The sequence below is a fragment of the Molossus molossus genome, unplaced genomic scaffold (assembly GCF_014108415.1).
Source record: "Molossus molossus isolate mMolMol1 unplaced genomic scaffold, mMolMol1.p scaffold_m16_p_5, whole genome shotgun sequence".
Classification (NCBI taxonomy): Eukaryota; Metazoa; Chordata; class Mammalia; order Chiroptera; family Molossidae; genus Molossus; species Molossus molossus.
This window is the reverse complement of record NW_023425388.1, coordinates 96,387,223-96,398,552: the sequence shown is the minus strand read 5'-3', so window position 1 is coordinate 96,398,552 and position 11,330 is coordinate 96,387,223. Positions and strand designations below refer to the sequence as shown.

General features: G+C 36.4%; 1 pseudogene; it reads left to right on the top strand.

Moving 5' to 3' along the window:
* Positions 1–534: 534 nt before the first annotated feature.
* LOC118617276 lies at positions 535–1,405 on the top strand (annotated as a pseudogene).
* The last annotated feature ends 9,925 nt before the right edge of the window (positions 1,406–11,330 follow it).

Here is an 11,330-nt window from a genome sequence, read left to right as displayed (position 1 = left end):
AAAGGCCAGCAGGCTCCCTTGCGACACAGAGCTGACATGTGGCAGGTCACCATACAGTGCATACCGCTGTCTGTAATGCAGATCTGTCTGTCTGGATACACACAAGGACTGTTTCAGAAAATAAAACGAAAGGGAACCTGAGTCCTCAGCAAAAAATAATTCAGCTCCTGGTCTGTCATTGCCAAACGTTTGTCAGCTGGGTGCTGGAACTGCTGTGATAGATCCCTGAGAATTAATGTCACACAAACACTTTCCTAAATACCATCTGATTTTTTCTCACAACAATTCTAAGGTTTTATTGTGACATCTACATAATCCACATTTTACAGAAGAAGTAAGGAGAAAAAGAAAAGTTAAATTATTTGCTCCAGTTTGTGCAATTAGTAAATGACAAATTCACATCATAAGTACGTCTTTTTGTCATCCGTATTTATATATATATATAGTAGATTGCTCTCTTGAAAAACCAAGGCAAAGGGAAAACATTGTAAGAAGGAAAAAGAAAATAGCGCTTCTTTCCCGAGGAGACACCAAATGGCGGATGACAATGGTGCTGCGGGAGGGCCCGGGGGCCCCGGAGGCCCCGGAGTCCCCGGGGGCCCGGAATGAGAGGCCGTGGAGGCTTCCGTGGAGGATTTGGCAGCGGCATCCGGGCCAAGGTCGCGGCCGCGGAGCTCGCGGAGGCAAGGCGGAGGACGAGGAGTGGATCCCCGTCACCAAACTGGGCCGCCTGGTCAAGGACATGAAGATCAAGTCCCTGGAGGAGATCTATCTTTTCTCCCTGCCAATCAAGGAATCCGAGATCACTGACTTTTTCTTGGGGGCATCCCTCAAGAATGAGGTTTTGAAGATTATGCCCGTGCAAAAGCAGACGTGTGCTGGCCAGAGGACCCGGTTCAAGGCATTTGTCACCATTGGGGACTACAATGGACATGTTGGTCTGGGTGTTAAGTGCTCGAAGGAAGTAGCCACTGCCATCCGTGGGGTCATCATCCCAGCCAAGCTCTCTATTGTCCCTGTGCGGAGAGGCTACTGGGGGAACAAGACTGGCAAGCCCCATACTGTCCCTTGCAAGGTGACTGGCCGCTGTGACTCTGTACTGGTGCGCCTCATCCCGCCCCCAGGGGCACTGGCAGAGTCTCAGCCCCTGTACCAAGAAGTTGCTGATGATGGCTGGTATTGACGACTGCTACACCTCGGCCAGGGGCTGCACTGCCACCCTGGGCAACTTTGCCAAGGCCACCTTTGATGCCATCTCTAAGACTACAGCTATCTCACCCCCGATCTCTGGAAAGAGACTGTGTTCACCAAGTCTCCCCATCAGGAATTCACCGACCATCTTCTAAAGACCCACACCAGAGTTTCAGTGCAGAGGACCCAGGCTCCAGCTGTGGCCACCACATAATTTTATACAAGAAAAAGTGAATAAAGCCTGTTAATTAAAAAAAAAGAAAGAAAATAGCAATATTTAATAGATTAATAAATGTTTTGCTCAGGGCCTTATTAAATATCATGTCATATTTTGCAAGATAAATTTACCTGCATACATAATATACAAAGTATTTGAGATTCCTGCTGGGCCCCAGCACACAGGACATTATTCTTCAATACATGGACATCATACACTCTTTATGAAGGACAAAGTTATTTCACAGTTCTAAAAGGCCACACTCTTTCTTTAGAACACCGAGTACAGATTGAAAAATGCAAAGCCCTTTGCTTTTCATAGTTATTTTTCCTCTCAGTTAATGGCATAAATCGCTGAACTTTTCTGAAACTCAGCACATTTCTTGACCTGTGACACAGAAGTGACTTGATAACTAGGTACCTGGGTGCTTGACTACACAACAATGAAGGTTTTCTTATAAACGTGTAGATTTTAAAGAACATGGGTGGGAGTTTTTATACAGGTGCAGTGGATAAGTTTACAGTAAAAGCCTGAGCAAGGGCATATCACATCACAGTCTGAAAAACATAATCTGAAAGAACAAAAGCATATTTGATTATGTGGAAATGTGCTGTAATGTTAGCAGCAAACACAAAGTTTTCCTACCCGTTCCTCAAACACATGCTATTCCATGGAATTCAACAGACTGCATATGTCCTAAAGAATTTTTTTTTAGAAAGACGTTTATACAAAAAGTTTCCAAGTTGTAGTTTTCATGTTTAACATATCATTTTATAATTTGAGAATGCTGTATTTGGTAGATTATAGCCATCTGTGTGTTTCCATATCTCTGATGTCTGTCATCCAGATATGAAAGCTTATTTCTCATACATTTGGGATATAAGTATCAATTCTTGATTTTAATAAGCCTCGAATAGGTAAAATTAGGATGCAACAATGGTTTTACCCAAAGAATGGAAAGGGAATTTCTATCCTTCACCTTTCTTTATGCCATCAGGAAATTTCTCAAATTTATAATTTCAATCAAAATATAACATTAAGAATGAATGTATTCCATGTAACAAAACTTAGTTTCCATCCTCCTTTCTCTTTCATCTAAACATGGGTAAGAATGGACACTATCATTGCTTTTGAAATGCTTTTTTCTCATCTTTACATACATGATCTTGACTGTAAAGGAATCATACCCATAGGAGAGGACAGTCTTTAAGCGCATCTTTTCTTGCTCCTAAAGATCCAATTAAGGAATTTAGTTTTAGGGAACCCGAGTCAACAATAAGAAAATAATCAAAATGTTTTTTGCTACATCTACAGAAGTTACTTTTTTTTTAAAGTTCTTTCTCATTTTTATCCCCTTGTCTTTCTTTTTTGGCTCATTTTTATCTCAAATGTTGTGCCTAAAATACTGCACAAGCAAAATAAAGGCATATAAACACAAACTGTCACAAATGTATGTGCTTCACTATCATAAAATGCTACAACATTATACCATAGAAACAGAATGGTGTTAGCATTGAATTTAAGTTCCTGTGGGAAGAAATAACCCATTAAAAATAAACCTATAATGATCTATTGCATTTCTACCCACATTAAATACTTTCACTGATATACTGACTAAATCATTAGCATGCAATGAAGTACCCAATTATTATATGCCCTGCTGTTCTCAACTCTTGCAGATTGTCAGTCCTCGTTTTGAAATAAGCTGCATGATATGAAAGGCATTACTCTTTCGTGGATGGTCTGCTGAGATGTTATGCTTTCTAACTTTCGTGGGCTTTTCCTAAGTTACAAGTCAATGCTAAGAGCATGATCCATGCTTTTGGTTTTAAAACTATTTATATAGCAAAATAATCCTTAGAACTTTGTCTTTATGGATTCCAGAGTTTATTTCTTTTTATTTTTCCCATAACATATCTGAAATGTTTACAGTACACTAAAATTTGCTTTTAGTCAAAGGAAACTTTGTTTTAGGTTTTTAAAGAGTGAACAGCCTTTGCTCTTGCCAACATGTATGAATGGCACCTAATCTTAAGGTCCTTCAGGGTCTGACTGTCACTCTGTACAGTATGCTTAGGAATAGAACAAAAAAAGTTCAGGATAGGAATGTATTAAACTAGTATGGCCTAATACAGGGCAATAGTCACATGAGCAGAAATTTCAGCCGTGGCTAATCTGAGATTTTGAAAACTTAGTATATATGAAACAAAGAATGGGAAATACCTCATTCATAACTTAAAAAAAACTTTATCTTTATTGCCCTGGCCAGTTTGGCTTAGCGGTTAGAGCATCAGCCCACAGACCAATGAGTCATGGGTCCGATTCTGACCAAGGGCACGTACCTTGGTTGCGGTTTGTCCCCGGCCCTGGTTGGGGTCATGTGGGAGGCAACCGGTTAATTTGTCCCTCTTACGTCGATATTTCTCTCTTTCTCCATCCCACTTTATCTGAAGATAAATAGAAAAATATCCTTGGGTGAGGATTTAAAAAAGATATTCTTTATTGTTGAAAGTATTACAGATGTCCCTCTTTTTTCCCCCATTGACGCCCTCCTCCCCACTCCTGCTCCCCTCCTGCCTTCCCCACACTATTGTCTGTGTCCATTGGTTGTGCATATATGAACATAAGTTCTTTGGTTTGTCTCTTCCCACGCCTCCATACCCCTTCCCTCTGCGGTTCACTGACAAACCTCATTCATAACTTTTATATTGATTACATGGTAAAATAATATTTTAATAGATTGTGTTAAATATAATATGTCAATGAACATAAGTTTAACTGTTTGTTTCCCTTTTTTTTTCCTTTATTGATTTCAGAGAGAGAGGAAGGGAGAGGAAGAGAGAGATAGAAACATGGATGAGAGAGAACATCTATTGGCTGCCTCCTGCATGCCCCCCACTGGGGATTGGGCCCACAACCTGGACATGTGTCCTGACCTGGAATTGAACCAATGACCTCTTGGTGCATGGGTCAGTGCTCAACCACTGAGCCACACCAGCCGGGTTACCTGTTTGTTTCTTAAATGTGGCTACTAAAAATTTAAAATTATATATGCGGCATGTGTTTGTGGCTCACCTTCTATTTTAATTGAACACCCCTGTATTTGACAGACAGATTAACTATGCCATATTTTCTGTATATCTTTCAATATTAGATTAATCTTGGTTCATTCTCAGGATTTTAAAAAACTTTTCTGGGACTAATTACTATTGGTTGAGTGGACATACTACTTTGCTTAATATCATTTCTCAGTACTTTTTTCTTTACAAGTCTCTGTTTCTTTTCTCCCATTAACTATTTTATCTTCTGTGCGTTTCTGAACTGTCTTCAGATCTTTGGGTTTAATCTTAAAATGCAGACTGACAATGCGGTGTAATATATTACAACAAAATTGGGCCCCTGTGCTTATTCAGTATACCAGCAATTAATTCCCCAAACAACATCCTGCCAGTTACCTCTTCGATTTCTTATTTTTTTTTTTCCATTATGCCTGTGATCGGCACATAGCAGTCACCGGGAAATACTCAAAGTCCAATTGCTCAGGGGTAGCGTCAGGGTGGGCATGGTGATTGCAAGGAAGGGTTAAAATGCACATCATTACAGTAGAACAGTCTAGATTTGAATTTTATTTTTTGATAAATCACAAGGATGTCCAGGGCCATAAGTTTCCTTATTTCCACATAGAATAATTAGAAAATTTGGCTGCCTCAAACCACATTTTAATGAAAGTCTTAAAATAATACCAGCACAGTACCAAGTACAAAAAACAAGATTGGGCACTAGACATTGCTATTGAAAATTCTCAAGAATGAGCCTTCTAGCCCATAAGTAGCTTATGAAGAAAAAAATGTTAAATATCTTTCCATGTACATTATTTTCTCAGGCAAAATTTATTTTATATTTCAATATAGACTCTGGTGAGATGTCAAAAAACAAACAAAGAAAAATACAGAAGTACTCACGGAATGAATTCCATGCCTCTCCTACTTCTCCACCCTCTCACCTCCTGCCCCCCAACCCCTAGACCAAGTCTTTTCAGAGAAGAGGAGTAGGCATTTGCTGTCTGGTCTGGTACAGCCAACTAAATAATATTTAATGTTAAAGGAAATATGCATTTATTTCCCCTGATGAAATAACATAAAAGAATAATTTATTAGAATCATATTGAATCTGCGTTTTATCAGAGCATATCCAAAGTCAGATCTTTACTAACGTTTTAAATCTGGTGTAAGTATTTGCTTATTAAGAAATTTTACTTTGCGTTTGAGGACACTAAATATTTGTGTCCAGGTTTCTCAGAATCACAAAAGTGCAAAATGTTGCAAGCCAGCAGAGAGCTGATGCTTCAGTGTAAGAAGAATAAAAGGGAGTTTTGTGGCCTGAACACTAAAAATATAAAGATAAAATTGGAATTCTAGAGTAGTTCCTTGAGGAAAGAAACAGAAAGGTCAAAAACTTCTGATGACAGCAGAAAGGTAATCCTTTTTGTAAGATCTAAAAGATGATCCTTGCATCCAAGAATCTTGGTTAACAGAAAGGTCGGTGAGTAGTGCACTGACTGTCTCAGAGGTTTCGGCTACATGATGCCAGATGTTTACATGGTTCTAGATATTTATAGAGTTGGTATAGGGTAAAACATTTCTTGATTAATTGTAGTATTTTTTTTCTCTTTTCATCTGGATATGTTTGGTATCATAAACAAATCCTGCGTTAACAGTTATGAGTTATTCTACTTGTATCTTGCAAGAAAATATTATTATTTCTCTTCAACAAGATAAAGTTAAGAAAGGCTGACAAAATTAGTTATTAATCTTATAGATCACTGACACACAGGCAATAGAGTTGGAAATAGTACTGTCTTTTTGTCCAAATTCAGTTCATTTTGGACTTTTACACAAAAATATTATTTTGCTATGCAGAGGCTTAGGCTTGAAGGCATTACTCTGGTTCTTAGTTGTGTAATTTTTTTTTTTAATACAAATGATCTTTGTATTTCTCTGGGTAATTGTGACATTTCACATATTATTGTGACCATTTATTGAGTGTATATTTCTTGATATGTAGAGTTCTGCATTATTTTCAGAGGGAGATATTTCAGAGGGAGAATTCTATTGCTCTGCAGAGCATCAACTGCTCATACATTTTTTTTTTTTAATCCTCACCTGAGGGGAGATATATATATACACACACACACACACACACACACACACAAATCTTTAGATAGAGCTGGAGGGAGAGAGGGAGAAAGAGAGAAAGAGAAAGGAACATCAATGTTGCCACCCACACAACCCTACCTGGGGCCGGGGTCGAACCACAACCAAGGTATGTGCCATTGGCCAGAATCGAACCTGGAACTCTTTGGTCCATGGGCAATGCTCTTACTACTGAGCCAAACCAGCCAGGGCTCTTTTTAAAAAATTCTTTCCATTATTTTTAAAAAATACGTTTATATTGATTTTAAAGAGAGAAGAGAGTGAGAGAGATGGAAACATCAATTGGCTGACTCCTGCACGCCCCCTGCTGGGGATCAAACCCGCAACCTGGACATGTGCCATGACGGGGAATCAAACCAGTGGCCTCCTGGAGCATGGGACGATGCTGGGCTCCTCAGACATCCTTAAGTATTCTATAAGGAAGCCCAGGCACAAATAGCTGCTAAGCTCTCTAATTTTTCTAATGTTCCTTACCACTTTCTATATTTCTGCTATATTTTATTTATTTTAAATGCCTATTTGACTGTAGACACTGTCTTATTCCTTTTAAATTTTCTCTATACATCAGGGCATTCAGTAAATATTTGTTCATTGAACAATAATTATTTCATAATAAATCAGAAAGACCGGGTAGGTTAAACATAGAATTTTCTGTCTTCTCCTGCGTGAAGGTCTTGTTAACTACTGTTCCTTTCTGACAGCTCTATCTGTAAAATCTCTCTACTTCCCCAATTTGATTAATTCTGCGTGCTGGCCCATGCACTGACTTTATATTGGTTCTTGCCACTTTCCTCACATGAAATGTAATGGCCCAATTTCTAAAACTAGCTGGGACACATGTATCTAAGGAATAAAAATCTTTGGAAACCTTTAATTATAAAATTCTTGAGAGAGCCAACTGTATAAATTTTAAAACTGTGGATAAACACCAACTGCAATTTGGTGTGATAAACTGTTACACATCGTATGTATAATTAGCAAAATTAAGTATGCAGGGCTTGCAAGAATCTGAAAGACTGCTCAGACTAGTTTTGTTTGTTGTTTTTGTTTTTTATGGTCAGCATTAATGAAGTTTGTCTGAAATCATCATTTATTTGTGTTGGCACATGTGATAATGCCCTCAGAGCCAGAAGAGTAAAAGCAGAGTACTGGTCTTAGGAAATAGACTCCTAAAAACAATGGCAAACAAGTCTTTATTTGGATCAAATAAATGGAAAGAGAAAAATAAAAGATTTCAGGATTATAGCTAAGGCTAACATAGTCAGAACTGAATTACCTTATGAGAGCATAGTATGCATTATTAAACAAATCTATTACATATTTATTTGACATAAAATTTATTTTATAAAGACGGATGGCACTGCATTACACCACACCTATTTGTCCATTAAGAGATGAAGCTGACATCATTATTCTTTCTGTTGACAATTTTATGATCAGGAAGTATTTTGCTATATTTTGTATATTGCTATGCTTTAACTATCATTAAATGTGTGTGTCCATAGCATTTTTATCCGAGAGTAGTGATTATCAGATATATTTAGTAAGCATGGGAGACATACAAGACAACTTGAGAAACTTGTTAATAGTTTTAAATTTGTTGTTGACTTAAACGATGGCTTATAATATAGAGATCTAGACTATATGAAAGATCAGTCTTAAACTGAATAAATTCTGTATAATTATATTTAATTGTTATTAATTGACAGTATCCTCAGCAATATTGAGAAAATCTGCTGCTTAATCATAACTATTGATCTCTAAGAGGTTGTCTATATTCTGAAGAAATCTTTTGATGCAAAATATTGAACTTTGAAAACATGGTTAGTCCTCCAAGCATGATTTTAGATGTCAAAAAATAGGTTTTAGTAAATTTTGACATTAAACTTTTTCCTCCAGAAAGTAAAGATGTCTTGATTCCCTAGAAAATTCTCCCATTTTTCTCTCTCGAATATCTCGCAACTAAACTACAATGAAGTGATTTGACTATTTAAAAACTTGATACAATGCCTCATTCCTCACATCCAAGTCATTGAAATTTCTTCCTCAGTGCCTGTTTTCCACCAGAATGAGTCCAAGTTCAGCCATTTAGACCAAATGTTCATTATCAACTGAACTTTTGACTCACATAAAAGATTTTCAATAAATCATAATTAAATTTATATCAGAGGGTTAGACCTGGTCAGAGGGGTTTCTATTTTATTAGAAAATAATATTTCGGGTCTAAGGATTTAACGGTAGCATTTCCACACTTTAACTAGAACATTGTTTTTGTCTTAATTAGGGTGCATTTATTTAGTTTTAGGCTTCCAGCCTATCCATACTAAAAAAAAGCTCCAGGTTCGAATTTTTAATCCCCTAAAGAAAACAGGGTAAAATAGGACAGAGTGAGTTATTCTTGCCCACAGTTCTTTTCTACTGGTACTATGTTTACATCATATACTGAAAAATGTTCCTTTTTCTGCATTGAAATGTTGTTGTGCCAAACAAATTGAAATTCTCTTTTCTTACACATTTCTATTGGCTAGAACAGGAAGTTTCTATGGATTTCACCATAACTGTTGTTTATCAGGACATTTTAGTCCTGTGAATTGGTTCAGCATTGCTAAATGCTGACATTTCAACTTTCTTTCAGTTTATCTCTAACTTTTTTCCAGACATATATTGAATTGATATTTAAATAGAATAAGAGACGAACTGGTATCTAGTAAGTTTCTATACAAAGTAGTTTTCATATTTTGGGTATGTGTGTTAATGAGAAATTTTTGCTTGATTTAAATATTTCTCAATTTTACTTTTATTCTGCCTAGCAATCTATATGAACATTAAGAATAGTCACAATAGATCTGTTCATTTTATGTAGCCTCATTGTAAGATGCCTGTATAATATAAGTACATTTTCAAACTCATTTTCCACTCTGGTAATACATGAAATATTAGATATGATAATTCCAATGAAGTATTAAAATTGACAATGATCATTTACAAAATAATTTTTATGAAATGTTTTTTGTTTCATTTTCGCCTTGTTTTTGCTTAGTTAGGGAATGCTAATGTCATAAATTAATAGTGGACTTTTCTATACATTGTAAAGAAAAGAGAAAAGATATTAGTTGCTAGCCTACTGGCACATTTGAGTTCTCCAATATCTGCCTTCAACTTTATAGCAACTCTGTGCTCTCCAGCTGAAGAACATTGCTATCCTTGACTGCTGACTCCTAGCAGGTGAGGCAGTATTTCTAAAGTGTGAATGAGGATCACCAGGAGCAGATTAACCTGGGGTGCTTGTTAAAATGCAGAACGCATGGATATAATACTGACCTGATCAAACAGCAACTCCGTTAAATCTATAGGTTATTCCTGTGCTCATTAAGTTTTGAAATACCAATCTAATTTACCTTTGTAACTCATCTCCTTAAATCTACAGTTGTTTCAAGCTTTATTTTTCAATTCCCACACCAGCACCTAAAATTTGTTCTACATATAGCTAAAGTATTTATCATTAACATCTACTTTCTCAGTTTGAAATGTTACTTTTCCCCAGGAAATTTTCAATGGTCCCTCATCCCTACTACATAAACCATAGCAGTATACTTCTATCATAGTAATCCTCATCATCACTTGTGCTGACAAAGTACAGGATTTTATCCTTCCACCATAATCCGGATGACCAAGCAAAAACATATCCACACAATCAAATAGATCTTCATGTGAACTGTTATGATTTATGATGACTATTATATATTTCATGTATAAAAGATTAAAAGGAGTTTTTTGAGGTTAGTAATTTATTGATGAAAGATAAATCAAATACAAATTTAGAAGAAATTTGCTTATATAAAATATTGTTTCCAAGCACTAGTCCAAAACTATTGCTGTTATAGCCATTACCAATTCTGTTAAATGAAAAATCCTACGTATCAAATATCTATACCAAGTCCTATATCCATTCTACCTTTATGAGAAAAGAGTTCTTTTCTACTTTCCTTGGGGATCCGAGTGTGCTGGGAGAGGATAGACATGAGTCCGTTCTTGCAGGCAGGCTGACAGGTACAAGGTTAAAGGTAAGGTAATTAGTAAAGCTGGGTGGGAGGAGAGGTGCTTCTAGAGCAGTTCCTAAGATAAAGCTGTGAGTGATATCCTCATGTGTACACTGGCTTAATAGGTTTCCATTTAAAATGAAATTAAAATATAATGAAACAAATTTGATGACTGCCAAGCTTGTTTAAATAGGAATCTACATTTACTCACAAATCTCAACTGATACAATGTAGGCAAGTCAGAAGACTGGAGTGTACCCTTGTATTGTTTATTCCAATTCTGACAGGAAACAAACAAATATGTATATGTATTTTAAACCTGTTTTATAAATAAGTTCTTTCTAGAAACTTACCCAATCATTATTCCTATACAGTAATAATTACTGAAGAAGTAATTTTTAATTAGTTCAAGACAATGAATTAAGTCCTGTGTTCAGCCAGTAATCTTGTTCTACTAAGTCAATACATTATTCACTTTCTGATGGCCAACCATTTAATAAGTGTATATTCATAAATACACATATATTCACATATTCATAAATATATACACATGTAACCACATTGCTACATATACCAAGCAGATGAAGCAGAAAGAGGGGTAGTAGAGATCAACAGTGCTGTTGTTCATTGCTGGGAAAATGTAAACAAGCAAAACAATGAAAAACACTT